A 21,618-nucleotide genomic window follows, 5' to 3' on the forward strand; every position below is an offset into this window, starting at 1 on the left:
GGCTTGATCTTATTAAACAATTAATGTCCTGAGTTCTTCTGCAGAACATTTTTGCGGAAGACATCTCTTTTTTTTGTCATTGTACCAGATGTACCGTTAGAATACTTTTAAAACACATCATGTCAAATTTGCATTTGTGAACAATCTTTAAAGACATGAAACTCATACAAAAAATGATCAATGTTGGATTTCATTGTGACAGAAGTGATGCAACTTATGCCTTATCTCCTTCACTGTGTAACCCATCTGTTGATATCAGTCATAAGAACATATTTAAAATGAGCAGGGTTAGTCCTTCAGGCTTCAACATCCTCTCAGGCTTCAACACCCTCACATTTCAAAAATCTACCCACCTTCTCTTTAAATACTTCCAGTGATCCCCTGTGTGGTGTTTGTATTTCAAACTTGCACCATCCTCTGTGAGAAGAAATTCCTTTGCATCTCAGTTGTAAATGAGTGTCCTTTTATTCTGTACCAAAGTCTACTTGTTTGATCTTTCCCATTAGTGGAAGTATCTTCTCAACATCTAGCTTATCAAGCCTTCTGTGAATTTTTCATGTTTCAATTATATCGCCCTCCATCTTTGAAACTCTAATGAATAAAGGCCTAGCCCATTTAGCCATTCCTGATATTCAACTCCTACATCATGGGAATCAGCCTTGCGAATCTTTCAGATTGCCTCCAGTCCAAGTATAACCTTTCTCAAATGTGGGTAGCGAAACTGTATGCAGTACTTCAGGTGTAGCCTCACCAACAATCTGTAGCTGTAATAAGACTTTCCTATTTTTAAGCTCCAACCCCCGAGCAATGTAGGTGAAACTTCCACTCGCCTTCAAAACTTCTTGCAAGGGAGGCAGCAAACATGAACGTTGATGACCAGGAGTTGAAATCATATTGGTTGTGGGGGGGCAATGATGACCTGCCACATATTTCCTAAGTGATATTCTGAGCAAAGAGCTAAATCTGGTGATCGAAGTTAACCCAGATGTTGATAGATTTCATAGTGTAGTTCTGTATTCTCAGTGTTAAGAATGTCTTATCGAAACAAAATGGAGTCCATGCAACATGCACAACATTCCTGGTGCTGACAATGGATTGGTCATTAGCCCAGTACTTTGAACTGAATGCTGAAAATATGCAGAGTAGGCAGATCATGATCAATTTGTTTGGTGTGTAACAATAATTTGTTTCTCAGCTTAGCTGCTGATTGATTTCTACGACTATTGATGAGTTCGTGAGTGCGTTTGATGATTTGCACTAAAACTGGTGATGTTTACAATGAGTGTGGCACAGGTGGTGAATGTTTTGATTCTGATTTTATGTATTCTGCTCACAATGCCTTCTCTGAGTCATGTGAACCTCTGGAGTGTGCCCTCACTTTCTGAGGCTTCAGTACGGGGCTATGGGATGATGAGGGACCTGTGGACTATGAGGGACTGCGAGAAAAAGACCATAGAGTGGCTCTCAAGATCTGAGGGCCATTTGGGCTGGGTGCAGGAGCAAAGTGGGTATCAGGTGACACGTTGGTGGATTTAGGGGCATTGTTGGTAAAATGGGTATGACAGAAAATGGCAGTGGACAGTAGGTGGCACAAAGTATATCAGAGGCTATTGGGATATGGATGCAAGTGTATAGGTGGGCTGTAAGAGCTGTCAGAGGCTGGAGGATGGGTATAGTAGCACAGGAATAGGTGTAATGCGGGTGGCAGTGGGTATATAGTTTGACATGGAATGAGAGAGTGAGAACAGGATGGACATTATCTGTTTTAGTCTTTTATTTTTAATCTTTACGTACAATAGCAGAGATGAGTGGCTGGCATTTTTTGGCCTGTCTAGCTCAAGAACCAGGCAACCTCTTAACCTCTTCTTAGGACTTCTGACATGGCTCCCAGTACATTCCGCATCCCTCAACTGAAAATCCAAATTGTAGATGCCTACTTTTAAATGCCAGGTCCATGAAACCAGGAGTTCTCCCATTTCTGCACCTGACATGGGGAATGGAAATTGAGGCCTCCGTGTTGCTCGGTAATCTTTAGGTTATTTTGCTCGGTTAGTTGCACATTAAAGTGCCTTAAATAATGTAAAATGAAACTTCAGATAATAAAATGGAAATATATTGAAGCAGTCAGAAAGTTAATCAGCATCTACAGAGTGAGAGATCAGAACAGTTGACATTCTGAGTGAGAAAACCCCAATTTAAGGAATGATCTAAATTAAGTTTGCTACATCAGATCGGACTTCTGATACTACACAACCTGCTGAGTGCTTACATTTCCTGCTTTTCTTCAGAATTTCAGGTGTTACGATTGGCTACTTCTATGCCACAATGCCTTGGGGATTTAACAGTTGTCATTTTTATTGGTTTGTATAGAATACTGACCTCTTCTTGTAAGAGAACTTTTTCTTGTAAAATTGAAAACTCTACCTCCTAAGGGCCTTGACAGGAGACAGATCCAGGCTGGAGGCAATGTATAAGCAATAGTGTCTGCTGGAAATCTCAGGTATTAATGGAACAAGAAACTTAGTTTCTCCAGTGAGCACTCATTAATAAGTAGTTCTTGAAAATTGGCTAGATAATTTTAAAAGCCTAATACTATCCATGTTTAGATATTTATATTTCTGCATTTTGATGTTATAAGCCAATTTTCTGGTGTGAGTGGTCTTTCACTTTGACATTCTTACAAACACTTGAAATCTGAGCAACCTCACATTGTCCCTAATATTATGTAAAATACTTTGCAATATTAGGCACACATTTCCAGGGCTATCTCTCAGCAGCACATTAGAAAAGCTTACAACAATAGCAGATGTCTATTTAAATCAATAGTTATGCTACTACAGAAGAGAAGCAATTAGTTGGTTGTGTAGATGTATCAGCAATAAAATCAAGGGGCATTGCAACAGTTGCCAACAGGGTACACACCATACCCTCAGCTACCTGAAGATGGGCAATATGTGTGAATTGTTCAATCACTCAGGCGGTCCAAGCAGCATCTTAGGAGCACAAAAGCTGATGTTTCGGGCCGAGGACCTTCAGCAGAAAAGGGGGTTGGGACTGGATTCTGAACTAAATAGGGAGAGAGGTGGAGGCGGACTGAAGACGGATAGATGAGAAGATAGGTGGGGAAGTAGGGAGGGCATAGGTCAGTCCGGGGAGGACGGACAGGTCAAGGGGGTGAGATGAGGTTAGTGGGTAGGAAATGGAGATGTGGCTTGAGGTGGGAGGAGGAGGTAGGTGAGAGGAAGACAGGTTAGGGAGGAGGGGCCGAGCTGGGCTGGTTTTGGGATGCAGCGGGGAGGGGAGATTTTGAAACTTGTGAAATCCACATTGATACCATTGGGCTGCAGGGTTCCCAAGTGGAATATGAGTTGCTGTTCCTGCAACCTTCGGGTGGCATCATTATGGCACTGCAGGAGGCCCAGGATGGACATGTCATCTGTGGAATGGGAGGGGAAGTTGAAATGGTTCGTGACTGGGAGGTGCAATTGTTTAATGCGAACCGAGTGTAGATGTTCTGCAAAGCGGTCCCCAAGCCTCCACTTGGTTTCCCCAATGTAGAGGAAGCCACAATGGGTACAGCGGATGCAGTATACATCATTGGTGGATGTGCAGGTGAACATCTGCTTGATATGGACTACAAATCTGCTAATTTGTTCTATCGAAAAGAGATCCAAGATAAATAGGGTCTAATGCAGTTACACATAAGTTAAGTATGGCGGGAAATTATTGAGAAGCTGGAAGGTAAAGGTGAGCAAACAGTGAGGCTGACCATTATTGCAGCTAACAAAGATTCATGCTGCACTGTAACTGCCCTTGGAGAAGGCATGCCATCAATCAGTTCACGTTGCTGCTCTTGTATTCTCCACAGTCTTACTGACTGTTCCTCCTCCATATCCTGTTTGAACTAGACTATCAACCAACTCAGAATTTGTTTGGATATTAATTGAGCTGCCAGCTCCATGTAGTCTTCACTACAAAGAATTCATACTTTCATCTTCACAAAATCATCCATTTTGCTTCATCCCATCTGCTGCTGAAATTCTCATCATATTCTTGTTACTTCTAGTCACTATCACTTGACTGGTCCATTGTTTGCCTGCTCACACCCATGCCTATTCAGTCTTACCTCACCACCCTACCTTCTGTTCTTCCAATACCTTACTATCCTGATCTAAGCTTTATCATATCCCTATCGCTCATTACTCCATGGGCTCATTCACAATAAGCTCCTTGATCAGCAATACCAATGATTTTAACATTCACATGGTTTGTTTAAATTCCTTCAAATTTTTGCCTCTTTCTTTGGAATCTCTCAAGACCCTCACATCACTACGTCTCTGTTCCTTCAGCACTGATCTCTCTTCACACAATCACATGCCTAGAAGCCCCAAATACTAGAGTTTATTCAATAAATCCCTCTGATTTTAACTGTCCTCTTATAAGACCCAATATAGAGGCCACTTCTTCAAACTTTTAGCTATTCTTTGTGATATGCTCTCCTTCAGTCCAGCATCCATTTTAGTCTGATGATGCTTTTGTAGATCATCTTGAAATATATTATTTCCATTAAAGATATTAATAAAGGGAAATTTGTGTTATTTCTTCCTGAGGGAACATGGTCTGCTCTCCCTTTCCGGTCATTGTCCTGCACACCACAGACCGCTGATGATCCCTGATTGATTCTCTTACCAATGCTACAATGTGCAGCTTTCTGTATGGTGCCATTATTCGGGGAAACTTTTCAGAGCATGAATGATGCTGCAATCATTTTTAGTCTAGTCCCATGAAGCACTGAGAACCATCCAATGTCTTGCATTTTCCAGCACTCAGGCCTGGCCAAGGTTGTAACAGATAACCTATCTCCCCTAGAAGATGGTGTCAACATTTTCATGGTTTTCTCAGTTATACCTCAGTAACAGATTAGGAGGGTGAACTGTGCCTGTTTACAATTAATGTGCAAAATGGTGTTTCCACACACAATAAAATTGTGCCCAAAAGAATACAAAGCACTATCCTATCGAGTTTGTCATGCTCTCTACTGTGGACCCAGTGGAGTGTGTTTACTTATGCTCATTTACAAACATTTAAAACATGTACCTCTCATTTTGTTGGTGTAACTCTTGCCCTAATTTCTCTCTGAGTTCAGCCTTGAGATCAGGCAATTTCTCTCAGAAGAGCACACAATACATTATCTGAGCATGGGAAGGAGTAAATCATTTGGTCTTTTCGACAATGTGATTGGGCCCCTGCTTTTATAAGCTTCCATTATCAAACTGAAGACTGACATACTAAAGAATCTTAAGATTCTTTCCTAGGTTTTGTGAAGTGGAAGTCAGGTGACTGGTAATGGTAATGTACCTGGATGTCTTTAACCCCTTGCAAAGTTGACTCCAGGTTCTCTGTAGCTGAGCAGCCACAACACAATTCCTTCTCTCCAACTTGGTGTAACGTGCCTCATATCACATAGATGTCTGCCCTAAATATGTCAGTACCCCTGACACCACATTACAGGTTGGGAAGAAGGGCAAATCTACATGGAAACAGAAATTCTGGTACTTCCTAGACTCAGTACAATGACTTTCTGCTGAATTCCTGGATCGAGGAGATAAATATTTTATGCTAAGTAGAAGGCACAAAGACAAAGTTGTAAGATTCTCAGGTAAGAGGAATAATTTCAATCAGCTGTGAGGCCAATAATTTAACTGTGTGTTTGAGTCATCACCAGTCAAACATCCACCAATTTCTCTTCAAATGCATAAATAGAACTGTTCTCTTAAAACTCAGTGTTAATTTACAAATCCCAAAGAAGGAATTGATCATTTCATAACTTCAGAACAAAAATTTTCTAAGAAATAGTTTGGTTAAGTAGGATTTCACAATTGTAAAAAATTCTAAAAAGTAAGAAATGCTGTATAAGTTATGTATAAATCACTTGCCTTACTATTACTTTGTACCTTTTTCCTATTTTTTTCCCTTTCAAGAGGGAGGTGGAAGACTCTACTGATTGTAGATAAACAATTGTACAGTAGCTACTACCTATCTACTTGTGCATGTTTGGAGAAATAAATCTATTTAATAGTTTGTAAAATTGATGATATGGCAATTCACTGCTTTTCAAGAAATATGAAAGTAAAACTCTACGCCCAGTAGCTAAAGCAATTTTTTAAAACTTCACCTGCAATACATGAAAAGGCACAAGGAGTTACTCTTGAGAACAATCTCTGATATGTGAGTTAAAAGAATCACAGTAAAAATGTTTGATTAGAGCCAAAAATGTGACAGTACCTTGTCGAGTGTTATCTTCATGATAATATGTTTGACGTGTAGTACAATGTCATAAGTTACATTTGATTCATTGTGATGTCATACACTCGTGATGTTAACTTGACAAATAGGACGCATGGTTCTCCTTTCTTTCCTCACAAAAAAGGCTCAATCTGAAACTTCTCCTGTAATGTCATCCTTAAATATGTACCACTTAATGCATTAGTTTGACATTTACCTGTCTCATGTTACCACTTCCAAAGTGACAACCCAAATATAATAGCAATGTTTATAATTATAACATTCTTTCTAGAGTACACCAGCCCTCTTGTCCCCGAATATCAATCCTATATATACATATCAACATCTGAATATCAATTCATGTTTTAGAGGCAACGGGAATATTTCACAGCCACTGGCTGACATGAACAATGACACAATGATAAGGTAAATATTGTCAGCATAGATAAACATGAAACTCTGCATCGAGAAAAGAACGATTCAATTCTCCACTGCGATTGAACAGCTAGGGTCCAATTTGCATGCATTAACATTTCATCGTTACCTAACCTTACCACATCTTTATGCAGTTTGTGATGTTTCCAAGAAAACTGTTAACAATTTCCAACAAGAAAGTCTGAGGGGTTAACTGGCAGCTGGCATCTTCTTCGGGTTTCCATCTTGGCAAACTTTACCAATCTCACAGGGTATGCTTAATGGGCAGGAAAAGCCTGAACCCTCAAACATGGAGGATGGTATTGGACAAACATCAGCTTCACCACATCATTATGGTATGTCTTTGGTTCACTTATAATGCAGTTCACCACTTCAATGCTATACTCGAGAGCTCTCCGACACCTTACATTACAATGCTCCTACCAGGGGAAGGCACTCTCACATGGATTGAAACAATGTTCATCTCAGGTCTCTTAGTTTGCTTTCTTAATATTCCCTCACTTCCCACCTACTTGAATGCAAGAATGGGGATAAAGGGGTCTTTTTAAAGATTGCAGCTGGCGACTAGTCGATTCCACAGCTGTCAGATTTGGGGCAACTATTCATGTTGTACATTAATGATCTGGATGAAGGCACTGAGGCTTTGTTGCTAAATTTGCAGATGACACACAAATAGGCAGAGGGGCAGGTAGTGCTGAGGAAGCGGGGAGGCTGCAGAAGGAGCAGATGGAATACAATGTGAGAAAGGGTGACGTCATGCACTTTGGTTGTGCGAATAGTGACGTACACTATTTTCTGAATGGGGAAAGACTTTGGAAATCCGAAGTACAAAGGGACTTGAGAGTCCTAGTTCAGGATTGTCTCAAGGTCAACATGCAGGTTTGGCTGGCAGTTAGGAAGGGAGGCGTAACGTTAGCAGTCAATTTAAGAGGGCTAGAATACAAGAGGAGAGATGCACTGCTGAGGGCATACAACGCCCTAGTCTGAAGCATTTGGAATATTGTGAGCAGTTTTGGAACCAGTATTTAAGGAATGACATGTTGGCCTTAAAGGGGGTTCACAGGAGGTTTACAAGAATGATTCTGGGCCTGAATGGCTTGTTATATGAGGAGCAGTTGAAGATTCTGGGTCTGTACTAGATGAAGCTTAAACTGATGTGTGGGTATCTGTCTGATGCTTACAGAATACTGAGAGGCCTGGAGAGAATGGATGTGGAGAAGATGTCTCCACTAGTAGGAGAGACTAGGACCTGAGGGCACAGTCTCAAAGTGAAGGCACTACTTTTAGAATTGAGGTGAGGAGGAATTTCTTTAGGCAGAGGGGTGATGAATCTATGGAATTCATTGCCATAGAAGGCTGTGGAGGCCAAGACTCTTTAACAGAGAGACAGATAGTTTCTCAATTGGTATGGAGATCAAAAAGTTATCAGGAGAAGGCAGGAAAATGGGGTTGGGAAGCATATCAGCCATGACCTCCCTTTGATCAAGCCATGCTGACTCAGTCTAACTTGTCTATAGTTTCCTGTATTATGTTTCCCTCCCTTCTTAAACAGGATGTTACTTTAGCCATTTTCCAGTCCTCTAAGACCCTCCCTGACTCCAGTGATTCCTGAAAGATCACCACCAATGCCTCTAAAATCTCCTTCAGAATCCTGGCTTACACGCCTGTCTAGTCTGAGTGATTTTTCCACCTTCAGATCTTTTAGCTTCCCCAGCACCTTCGCCTTAGTCATGGCCATCACACTCATCTCTGATCCCTGGCTCTCTTGAGGTTCTGATATGCTACTGGTGTCTTCCATTATGAAGATTGATGCAAAGCACCTACTCAGTTCCTCTGCCATTACTCTGTTCCTCATTACTACTTCTCCAGCCTCATTTTCTAACAATCTAATGTCCCGCTTGCCTTTCTTACCTTTTATTTATCTAAAAAGCTCTTGCAATCTTCGTTTATATTACTAGCTATAAAACGTATCTCAAGCAGTCATGGGAGAACAAAGAAGGAGATTGCTTGGGCCTAGACAGAGATATTTAACACTTCACTGGCCACAGATGAAGTGCCAGATAACTAGAGGGTGGCTAATGTGCCTCCTTTGTTCAAGAAAGGCCAGATATTCAAGAAAAGATAAAAGCAGCTCATTACAGGCCAGTTCATCTGATGTTAGTGGTCAAGGAATTATTGGGAAAAAATTCTGAGTGACAGGATTAATGAACACTGGGCACAGATTGATCAGGGATAATTAGCACAGATTTGTTAGAGTAGATCCTGTCTGATTAATTTAATTCAGCTTTTCAAAAAGATGATTACATGTATTGATAAGAGTAAGTGGTTGATGTGGTTTATGTTGAGATAAGTAAGGCCATTGATGAGGTCCCACATGGAAGCCCACAAGATTCCAAAGCAAGTCGGCAAACTGGATCCAAAATGGTCTTGCAAATAGGAGGCAATGGGTGATGGTGGACAGTTGATTTTGTGATTGGAAGCTTGTGACCAGTGATGTATCACAGGAATCTCTGCCAGCATCCTTGCTGTTTGTTAGGTACATTAACAACTTGGATGTGGATGTAGACAGTATAATTAGTACCTTTGCAGATGACATGAAAATTAACAGAGTTGTTGATAGTGAGGAGGATGGTCTCAGGTGACAGACTGATATTGATCAGCTGGTAAATTCAGCAGACAATGTCAGATGGAATTTAGTCCTGGTCAGTGTAAGGAGATACATTTGGTGAGATATATAAAGGGAATGATGTAAACAATGAATGGTAGGCCCCCAGCGAGTACTTCCATCCTTTCACAACTTAATGTGCTTCATTTTCTTTGATTTAAACACTGTCTCATTTTTCCAATTTATATTGATATGTTTGTTTCATTCCTCCAGACAAATGATTCACCTTCTAAATCCCATCTCTAGTCAGCTAAAATGTAGACAATGTGTTTAATTAAATTTCATAAACCCAGGTTCTTGTATTTTAACAGGGTAAAATTAAAGATTTATGATTTCAAATGAGCTGAAGGGAAAAATGAGCACAGGCAACAAGGACAAGACAAGACAGCAGTGATGCATGAGGGTATCAAGCTGGCAAGCAGGCACAGCTTCTAACCAACTTGCCATTAGAGAAGCTATCGTTAATTTGGTCTCTGTGGCTCTTTGACATTTTGTGAGAAACAATTTATAGGCTTATTCTGTTTGTTTTATGTTTATCCCCATTGACTAATTTCCAGTTCAAATGGATTCTGTTTCCCTGATGCAGACTGGTATCGGTTTTAATAGGCATATTCAGACTAACTAATGTACAAATCCACCATCCTGCTAATTGGCTTGAGGCTGGTTTTTATGGTGTGGGCATAAGGGTAAGACCATTTGAATGCAATGCGTTGTTACTGATCTGTACACAAATTATGAAGTGTCTAATTTGACATTGATATGTTCTACATATTAGAGACTTTCATTTCAGTGCATTAATTTTCAGTTCTTTTGAATAACATTGGTGAAATCTTAACTCTTTAGTGACCTATTATACCTGTCAAGATTAGCAGAACTGATTATAACTGACACAAAAGATCCAAATATTTCTCCTTCCATTTTCAGTGGATTGATCGTGAAAATTCAACTATCACCAATGACCCCAATCTATCTTCCAGGCATGGAGAGGGATCATTGTATACGTAGAGTGGTATTAGGACCAAGTGACAACACAGGCTCCCCATTTTTAAAAATTGTTCCGTTGGCTCAACAACATTTTAAAATTCTTTTAAGCATGCAGATACATCAGTTAAATGTGGAAATTGTTACAACATATAAATATGCTTGGATTTGAAATCATTCTGATAAACCTGTATTGAGCTCTCTCTAATCCCTGCAGATTCTTCTTGAAATATGGTGTCCAGAATGGAACACAGCACTCGGGTAAGAATTAACTGGGGCTTTTTAAAGCTGAATATATTCGAGGTATCCAGTTGTAAAGGTCAGCATTCCACTAATCTTTAAAACATGTTGAACAGTACAGAATCAATGATCTATGTATCAGGACTCCCATATCTTATGAAACCTTCAATATTTCTATCTTTCTACCAATTAAAAAGGAAACTGTTTGACTCTTTTTAGGTCAAAAGTAAATGATATCACATTTGCCTGCACTGAAATCCACGTATTATAGTTTTACCTACTAACATATAAGTAGTAATCTCTCTTTGTAATTTTACCATTCTATCTGCACTGCTTAAAATGGTTTTGATATTTATATTCATTGCAATTTTCTATCCCACCATCCATGTGTTAATAATGTTGGGTGGAGTGCATTGCTAATCGCACCAAAAATGTAAACATTTTATTTCAATTAGCAAAGTGGTCAATTTGTTTCCTTTTAGTGCTGTTATCAAAAACAACGGAGACTTTCACCAGATATCTTCATTTAATTCAAAAGTAACTAGTTTGTTCTGAACAAACTTACTCTTTAGACACATGGCAAAACAGGTTAGCAACGAAACTACTTTTCGGAATTCTACAATATTCCCCTAATCTCAATCACATTCATAGACCGACAAGATAACACTGTTCTACAGTGATATCGAGGGTTTTGGAAAAAAAATGTGAAAAAGTAATGCAATACATCGAGAGAGAAACTTTTACCCCATTTGCATTCAGGTTTGTGTCTGACTGAGAGAAAGAAAGAGGGAAAGAGAAAGGGCTTCCTGATGCCAACGTTTTTTTTTAAAACAATCATATCTCGTGTGAAAATTATAGCAACTTTTTTGTGAACTGTTGCTAGGTGATGAACAGCACCAGTCCAAGCTTTCGCCAAATCAGTTTCTTTTTTGTAATTCACTCATGAATTGCAGCCATCACTCGCTTGAGAAGGTGGTGAGCTGCATTCTTTAACCACCGAAGCCCAGGTGATGTAGACCCATAATGCCTTTGGCGACAGAATGTCCAATTCTGATGCAGTGCTAATAAAGGCATGGGGATATATTCCAAAGTCATGCTGGTGAGTAGGTTGGAGGTGAACTTGCAGGTGATGTTCTCATGTATCTGCTGCTCTTGTCTTTCTGGATGGAGACGGGCATGATTTTGGAAGATATCCTTGGTGAGTTTCTGCAGTGCATCTGAAGATGGTACATGCTGCAGCTACTGGACATTGGTGGTGGAGTGGCTGAATTTTTGTGAATGTGCTGCCAATGAAATGAATTGTTTTGTCATGGACAGTGTCAGGCTTCTTGAGTATTGGAGCTGCACCCATCCAAGCAAATGTAGAATATTCTATCACACTATACTTCTGACTTATGCCTTGGTAGGCATGCTTTGTGGAGTCAACAGGTGAGTTATTCACTGCAGTATTCCTAGCCTGTGTCGTACTATTGAGTGATAAAACTCATCTCTTACCTCTTCTTAATAGCTTTGCTTCTCCAAAGTTACTTGACTTTTTGTAAACAGCAAATATCTCTGACTTTTTATCACCAAGAAATTTCAAGACAAAGCATTTTAAAACCAGAAATAACTAAATAGCTTCATATTTTAGTTTTTCATTGTGCATAAATATTTGTATTCCTAAGAATAAATACAGTGGCTAGCTGAGGCCTAATCTGAAACCACTGTGGAAGTCCATCTATAAATGTAAGTATAAGTCCAAATATAAGTCACATCATGCCAGTTTGAATATGTAATCATTATCCAGATTCTCTGTCTCACTCCGACATAGAAATCTGTTATATAGTTTGTCCTGAATTCCATAAACATCAAATTTGCCTAAATGTCTTTTGAGGGTCTTTATGGGCTGCTGCTGTAATTCTATACAAATAATACCCATACCACATTCTCCTGTCCACTAACTATTTGTCCAATGAATATCCTTGGGGGAAATCAAACGTAAGATCGTGTTTGGGAGCCATAAATATCTAAAACAGGTAGTTAAGTATTTGTGATAATGGGAACTGCAGATGCTGGAGAATTCCAAGATAATAAAATGTGAGGCTGGATGAACACAGCAGGCCAAGCAGCATCTCAGGAGCACAAAAGCTGACGTTTCGGGCCTAGACCCTTCATCAGAGAAGGGTCTGATGAAGGGTCTCTGATGAAGGGTCTAGGCCCGAAACATCAGCTTTTGTGCTCCTGAGATGCTGCTTGGCCTGCTGTGTTTATCCAGCCTCACATTTTATTATCTTAGTTAAGTATTTGTGAGTAGGTTTAACTGTAATTTACTAAGTTTGCTCGCTGAGCTGGAAGGTTCATTTTTAGACATTGACACTTTTTTATTTGAAAAAATATACTTTATTCATAAGACGTACAAAAAATAAAACATATTTATAACCTACTCAGTCATGCAAGCCGCTCCGGGTTACCCAGGGGGTACGTACACCAACTAAAGGAAAAAAAAGAAGAAAAAAAAAACAAAGCAAAGAAAATACCCCAGCAGTCATCACCCCGCACAGTCCCAGTTGGCCCCCAACCAGTTTGGGAAGGTGCCAGCTGGGCCCAGTTACCAGATAGGGCCCTTTTTTCTATTCTGGACAAGGGGTTTCATACGGTGGTCTTTCCCCACCGCACCTTGGCGGCGGCTGCCCCAAGCTTTAGCGCGTCCCTCAGCACGTAGTCCTGGACCTTGGAGTGCGCCAGTCTACAACACTCGGTCGGGGTCAGTTCTTTCAGCTGGCAGACCAGCAAGTTGCAGGCAGACCAAAGAGCGTCTTTAACTGCATTGATGGTCCTCTATGCGCAGTTGATGTTGGTCTCGGTGTGCGTCCCGGGAAACAGCCCGTAGAGCACGGAGTCCCGCATCACGGAGCTGCTCGGGACGAACCTCGACAAATACACTGCATCCCCCTCCAGACCTCCTGCGCATAGGCACACTCCAGAAGGAGGTGATCGACAGTCTTGTCCCCCCCGCAGCCATCTCGAGGGCAGCGTGCGGTGGCGCAGAGATTCCGGGCATGCATGAAGGATCTCACTGGCAGAGCCCCTGTCACCGCCAGCCAAGCAATGTCCTTGTGCTTGTTTGAAAGTTCTGGTGATGAGGCATTCTGCCAAACGACTTTGGCAGTCTGCGTGGGGAACCACACGACGGGATCCACCCTCTCCTTTTCCCGAAGGGTCCTGAGGATACTACGTGCTGACCACTGCCTGACGGCCTTGTGGTCAAAGGTGTTTCTCTTCAAAAATTTCTCCACGAAGGACAGGTGGTACGGAACGGTCCAACTACTCGGAGTGTTCCGGAGCAACGAGGCCAGGCCCATCCTTCGCAACACCGGGGACAGGTAGAACCTCAGTAAGTAGTGACACTTGGTGTTTGCGTACTGAGCATCTACGCACAGCTTGATGCAGCCGCACACAAAGGTAGCCGTCAGGGCGAGGGTGGCGTTCGGTACGCCCTTTCCCCCATTTTCCAGGCCTTTGTACATGGTGTCCCTGCGGACCCGGTCCATCCTCGACCCCCAAATGAAGTGGAAGATGGCCCGGGTGACCACAGCGGCGCAGGTCCAGGGAATAGGCCAGGCCTGTGCCACATACAACAGTACTGAAAGCCCCTCGCACCTGACAACCAGGTTCTTACCCGCGATGGAGAGGGACCGGAGCGTCCACCTGCCCAGCTTCTGCTTCAGTTTGGTGATACACTCCTCCCAAGTCTTAGTGCAGGCCCCAGCTCCACCAAACCAAACACCCAGCACCTTCAGGTAGTCTGTCCTGACGGTGAAGGGGATGAAGGAGCGGTCGTCCCAGTTCCCGAAGAACATGACCTCGCTCTTACCCCTATTGACTTTGGCACCCGAGGCCAGTTCAAACTGGCTGCAGATGTCCAACAGCCTACTCACCAACCGACGATCGGTGCAGAAGATGGCGACGTCGTCCATGTACAGGGAGGTCTTGACCTGAAGGCTTCCGCTGCCTGGGATAGTCACGCCCTTCAGGCTCACGTCCTTCCTGATGGATGTGGCGAAGGGCTCCATACAGCACACGAACAAGGCAGGAGAGAGTGGGCAGCCCTGCCTGACTCCAGATCTGACGGGAAAACTGTCCAATTCCCACTCGTTGATCGAGACTGCGCTAACGATGTTGGTGTAGAGCAGCCGGATCCAATTGCGGATGCCCTCCCCGAACCCCAATTTGGAGAGGACGTCCCTCATGTAAGCATGAGAGACCCTGTCAAAGGCCTTCTCCTGGTCCAGGCTGACAAGGCAGGTGTCCACCCGCCTGTCCTGTACGTAGGCGATCGTATCCCTGATGAGCACGAGGCTCTCAGCAATCTTGCTGCCCGGCACAGCACAGGTTTGGTCAGGGTGAATCACCGACTCCAGGACAGACCTGACCCGGTTGACTATGACCTTGGCCAGGATTTTGTGGTCCATGTTCAATAGTGAAATGGGACACAAATTCTTAATTTCTTCCCTCTCCCCCTTCCTCTTGTAAATGAGGGTGAAAATGCCCTTCCTCATGGACTTGCACATTTCCCCTGCCCAAAGCGTACTATCGTACACCTCCAGCAGGTCCTGGCCGGCCAGGTCCCACAGAGCGGAATACAGCTCGAACGGTAAGCCATCGCTCCCGGGAGTCTTATTCCTCTCCAAGGACTTGAGGGCTCTGGTCAACTCATCCAGGGATATCAGCCGGTCCAGCCACTCCCTCGTGCCGTCATCTAAGACCTCCGTGATAGACGACAGGAATGACTCAGAGGCCGGGCTGTCCGTGGGCTTCGCATCGTACAGTCCGGCATAGAAGGATCTGCTGATCCTCAATATGTCGGGCCGAATCAATGTCACCGAGCTGTCGTCCTCCTTCAGTCGGCTAAGCACAGAGCTCTCTTTGTGCACCTTCTGAAAGAAGAAACGCGAGCACATCTTGTCCTGCTCCACGGAGCGGACCCTGGACCGCAAGATTACCCTGGAGGCCTCCACGGCGAAGAGCAAGGCTTGCTGGCCCCTCACCTCGCGGAGGTCCTCTGTGACATCGACCCCCATCAACTGCAGAAGGAGCAGGTTCTGCACCCTTTTCTGGAGTTGCGACAGCTTTCCCCGCCTCTCTCTTGCCTTCTGAACACCCTTGAGGACAAAGAACCTCTTGATGTTCTCCTTCACCGTCTCCCACCAGTCGCCCGGAGACTCAAAGAGGGGTTTCACGGTTCTCCAAGCGGCGTACTCCCTCTTAAGCTCCTCGACGTTCTCTGGGGTCAACAGAGTCGTGTTGAGCTTCCACGTCCCCTTCCCTGCCTGCTGGTCATCCAGTAAGTGACAGTCGGCCAGCAGGAGGCAGTGATCAGAGAAGAACACCGGCTCGACACCGGTGGGCCTGACTGAGAACGCCCGTGACACAAACAGGAAGTCTATCCTTGAGCGGACAGACCCGTCTGGCCGCGACCAGGTGTATCTCCGCTGTGCTCCGTCTGCAGGGGTGCTGAAGACGTCGAGCAGCTTGGTGTCCTTCATCGTGCCCATCAGGAATCTGGACGTGACGTCCAGTTGACTCTCCCCACCCGCTGTCCCCACGCCGGATCTTCCATCTGTATCGATGACGCAGTTGAAGTCTCCGCCTAGGATGACCGGCCTGGACGTAGCCAGCATGTTTGGAAGCCGCTGCAGGACGGCCAACCGCTCACTCCGTACCGCTGGGGCGTGCACATTGATCGGCTTCAGGGCTGACGTCAGCCACTAGGAGGTGCCCCCCCCACCACCTCCTGAACTTGAGAGATGGTGAAGTTGCGTCCCTGCAGCAGAATAGCCAGGCCTGAGGAGCGACAGTCGTTACCCCTCCGACCAGATCGAAGGCCCACAGGTCCAGGTGCCGGACCAATTCCCGTACCTGCTGAGGTGCGGTATCCCGCACTCCTGCAGAAACAGGGAGGTCTGCCTTGACGGTGGTCAGGTAGGCCAACGTGGACACACATCTTGCGGTTGACTTGACGCTGCGCACATTAATGCTCGCAACCCGTACCCCCATTGTGGGCAGTGACCGCAGTACACTCCCCAAGTCCAAGGTCCAGCCCCTCCATTGGTCCCTTCATGCCCATTGCCCGGGCTAACTGCTGGACGCTCTCCGGGCTCAGGAAACTGTCCATGCTGCTTTCCGGGTGGCATCCCCCCGTCAGGGGTACGGGGGCAGGAGATTCCGGCTCTGGGTCAGGCTGGGGATGCGCTGTTTCCTCCTTCCCGCCTGGAAGCTCCGGGGTGCCCTCCAGGGCCCCAGAAACATGTGGCTGGGTGTTGGAGGGAGCCTCAGGATGCCTCCCGTCACCTGGAAGCAGGATGCTGCTTTCCTTCTCCCTTGAGATCTTTAGCTTCTGCTTTGGGCAGGCCTCCTCCGAATCTCCCTCGTCAGAGGAGCTCTTATAGCCCCCCTGTAGCTGCCTCTTCCTGCCTGATGGTTGCGGTGCCTCGGCCCGCCAGCACGCCTTCCTCCTCGCTTTCCAGACCATCGTCCACTCCCCTGGGTTGCCTGTCACCGCCTCCATCGACTCCGGGTTGTCGGGAGGGAGTGGAGACTGCCGGGGCGCTTTGCTGGCCCCGGGTCCATCCTGCAGGGCTAGGCCCCTCTCCCTCTCCAGACCTGGCCCTCCTGTCCATTAGTGGGGTCCTTGCAGGGCCCTGGTGCCTTCCTCTCCTCCGGGGGGGCTGGCCCCTCATTGCCCCTGCCGGCAACCTGGGCATAGGTGGTCTCTTGCCCTATAGAGGTGGCCCACTTCCCCGCAAAGTTGCAGCTTCTTTCTTGTGGGCAATCTTTTACAAGATGTCCCTCCTCCCTGCAGATGGTGGCCTTGCAGTCGGCCGCCACATGACCTGACCTACCACAGGCATGGCAGACTTTAGGTTGCCCTGCATAGGTCAGGTAGCCCTTGCTCCCGCCGATGGCGAAGCTGGACGGTGGGTGTACGATGTTCCCGTCCACGCCCATCCTCAGCGTCACCTTGACCTGCCTATTCCTGGTCCAGATGCCAAAGGGGTCCATGATGTCGGTTAGGTCCCCTTCCACCTTCACGTACCTTCCAAGGAAGGTCAGGACATCAACTGCTGGCACATGCGGGTTGTACATGTGTACAGTCGCCATACGGCTCCTCTGCGCTGGCATCATGAACAGTGGGACAGCGGTCAATACAGAGAGGGGGCCCTCACCTCTTTTCTCCTTGAAAACCTCCAGGAAGCGCTCGCAAAGCTTGGCACTCCTGAAGGTTACATCGTAAAAACCTCCTCCGGGGAAATCCTGCAGGCAGTAAATGTCCGCAGCAGCGAACCCACAACAGTCCAACAGGACCCTCTTCACGAAGAAGGTGCAGTCCATAGGTGCACCTTCATCCAACTTCTTCACGGAAACACGGATGGTGTTCCGGACCCCCTGACCTGGGGCACGAGCACTCGCCGCAGCCATCGTTGCAGGTTGGCTGTTCCCCTGAACCAGCGTTAGGCCGAAGCCAGCATTAAGATCCACCAGTTGCAAGGGTGCACAGCCAACCCGACGTCTTCCTTCCAGCTCCAACACAGTCATGCTCTCCTCTTCTCGATCCACAAGAGAGTGGGTCTTTATTGTGTTCTGGATGTAAGCTGGTTCACTGAGCGGGAAGGTTCGTTCCCAGACGTTTCGTCACCATTCTAGGTAACATCAACAGTGACCCTCCAGTGAAGTGCTGGTGTTATGTTCCGCTTTCTATTTATGTGTTTAGGTTTCCTTGGGTTGGTGATGTCTTTTCCTATGTTGGTGATGTCATTTCCTGTTGTTTTTTCTCAGAGAGTTGTAGATGGGCTCCAAATCAATGTGTTTGTTAATTGAGTTCCAGTTGGAATGCCATGCTTCTAGGAATTCTTGTGCATGTCTCTGTTTGGCTTGTCCTAGGATGGACGTGTTGTCCCAGTCAAAGTGGTGTCCTTCCTCTTCTGTATGTAAGGATACTAGTGATAGTGGGTCATGCCGTTTTGTGGCTAGTTGATGTTCCTGTATCCTGATGGCTAGCTTTCTAAGTTTTGTCACATTTATCTCTGCCTCCGCGACTGCTTAGAACTTTCATGTTTAATAAAAAGAGAGAAAATCAATTTGAAAAATAGAGTTTACTGGAAAATCTCAGCGGTCTGGCAGCATCTGTGGAGAAAAATCAGAGTTAATGTTTTGGGTCAAGTGACCCTTCTTCAAATGAAAATCAACGTAGTGGCTCATTCAAGTTCTATATTATCCTAATATATATATAATTACTGAGGGATCTGTTTGTTCTTAAAAAATGTCTATCAGCAAAATTGGCTTGATAGAGTATTACCGATTTACTTGATCCAACCTTGAAGGACGTAGCTACCAAAGTAGGTCTGCAACCGTTGGTGAGAGAAGCAACACTTCCTTGACATCACCTTCACAAATCTGTCATATCTATGCAAGGCAGTGGGAAGGTTATCAGCATAAAGCTCATGGAGAAATCAGACAGATTCACAACAAACTTAACAGTTCAAAACTAGATATCCAAGAGGCAGGTTAAATAGCAGAATTGTGCTGCACCAGATCAGTACATGGCGTTTTCCTCACTACCATTACCATCAAGCCAGGGAACCAAATATAGTTCAATGAGGAGTGTGGAAAGTATGGCATGAGCAGTGTCAGGCATACTGGGAAAAAAATTGTGCACTTCACCATGACCATCTTATTGATAGGATGTCATTCAATTTAATGCTTCTTAGATGCAACAGTTCATTAGGCTAAACTTAATTTATATCTAAAATGTACAGAGTTCTTAAACTTAAGTACTTTTCAGTTTGTGTTAATGTGTTCTAACTTGTAATTTTTAAGGAAGCAATATTATGCTTCCACATCATGTTTCATTATCATTTCTGTCATGTCAGCTGCATTTCACTGTTACCACGCTGATGGTGCAGATTAGTGCAGCTTTACAAGTTGATGGCTCAATTAATCTTGTTTAGGAGCCAGGCATGTTGGTGCTTAGAATCTGCATGACACTTCTGGTCAAGGCCTGTATCAGTTGATAGCAGTGTGTCATTCTACAGAATTGGACACTCTGTTTTTGCAAGAACACACCAAAACAACATTCTGTGGCATAAATGTTTGAGATAAACTCTTGCATTCTTCCTGCAAGCAAGAACAGTACCTGTGTTTCTGCCAGCACATCATACACCATATGCTCTTGCTTCTTTGGTATAGCATCTGCACCGAGCTAACCAGAGTTGGGAAAATACGTGCCCTTTGTTACAGGTGATGTATTACTCTTTCCACTACTCCACCCTGCTTTTGGTTACTCGAGCTCTGTCTTTTCCTTCACTCTACAATTCATAATCAACGTATGGTCAGCTCAGTGGTTAGCGCATCTGCCTCATAGAGCCAGGGACCCGATATCTGTGTGGAGTTTCCACATTGTCTCCGTGTGTGCCTGAGTTTATTTCAGGTGGTCTGGTTTTCTCCCACTGCCCAAAGACAAATGGAAGGATTTACCAATGAGATATTGCCCATTGTGTCCAGGGATGTGCAGACTAGGTGGATTAGCTATGGAAAATGCAGAGTTACAGGGATAGGGTAGCTGTGTGGGTCTTGATGGAATGCTTCCACACTGTAGGGATGTCATGATTCTATGATCTCAAAGAACGTAGCTGGGAATGAGGTGGTGTCACATAAAGGGTTAATAATCAATATGTAAACAGTTACCCTACAGTAGTGATGCAGGAGATCACATAATAGCAGTCTCTGGATGGAGATGGTCTGTTACAGCCTGATATTAAACTTAACAAATTACATAGTATTAAAAGTAAATTGTAAATGCTAAAAGGTAGTGTTATCAATAGATTATACTCTAGTAATTTCTTTATAGCCCACCAAGGACTCAATCTAAGACTTATAGCCAAGATGACTGATGGTGGCAATGAGAAACTGACCCAAAAGCAGGAGAAAGACAGTAGTGAACAGCACTGAGTGACAAGCCCAGCAACAACAAAACTATGGAACAGGAAGAAGGAACAGAAAATGCCCAGCCGCTGTGAACACATGGTAGTGTGGGGGGAAAAAAACCTCCAGTGAAGAGAAGTCATGGAAAAAAACTCCAACACTGCCAGAATCATTACATCATGCTAGGCCCTAGAAAATCTGAGAAGTTGCAGAAGAGCTCACTGGATATTTGAGTCAACAGAGGGGTTTTGGAGAGAAAACTCATTGCGCCATTATTGTATGTGGAGAAAATGTACCTAAGCTGAGGATGGGAAAGTATGATGGGAAGGCAGTGGACACCATTACAAAGTAAACATAGTGAAATGGCTGTAAAGGTACTAAGATTGTCTCCCAGGAAAAGTTCAGTACCATTTCTGTAGGACACCAGGATGCCATGTTGTAACAAAAGGAGTCAAGTTCAGAAGCATAAAGATAAAGATAACCTGAAGAAATAACATTCAATAGATTGAAGCATCGAGAACATATTGACCCAACAATTTTTTGGACTGCTGCGGTAAAAGAAAATTGGCACAAAATAATTCTGTGTTAAATACTGCAGTGGTGTATCAGTCCTATTAGACACTGAAAAGTGACTAAATCAAGATGTCTTCCTTCCAACTTCCATAACAGCAGGCTCTGGACAGAGAAGATTCTGTGCACAATTTTGTAGTAAGCTTAATAAAATGCATAAAGTTAGTGGAATGTTAAGCAAATCTTGTCAAAAACTTAGACTCTAAAAATTTTCTTGATGCCACCAAGGCAAAAATTCTTCTAAGGCCTCTTCTAAGACCTTCCAAAATGATAACAGAAGAGGAGGAAGAGGACTTTTCACATCTCCCAACTGCAATTTTTCCCTCACCCTGGATATTTTCTGTCAGACTCTAATTCCTTTGAGTGTCCTGCTGGGGACCCCAGAAGTAAATTGCTGCATTAGGTATGTCATCCCTGATCAATTGAGGAACAGATTTGATTTACTCTCTGAAAATGCAAGCACAAAGAATACAATTCAATGG

The sequence above is a fragment of the Stegostoma tigrinum genome, chromosome 19 (assembly GCF_030684315.1).
Source record: "Stegostoma tigrinum isolate sSteTig4 chromosome 19, sSteTig4.hap1, whole genome shotgun sequence".
Lineage (NCBI taxonomy): Eukaryota > Metazoa > Chordata > Chondrichthyes > Orectolobiformes > Stegostomatidae > Stegostoma > Stegostoma tigrinum.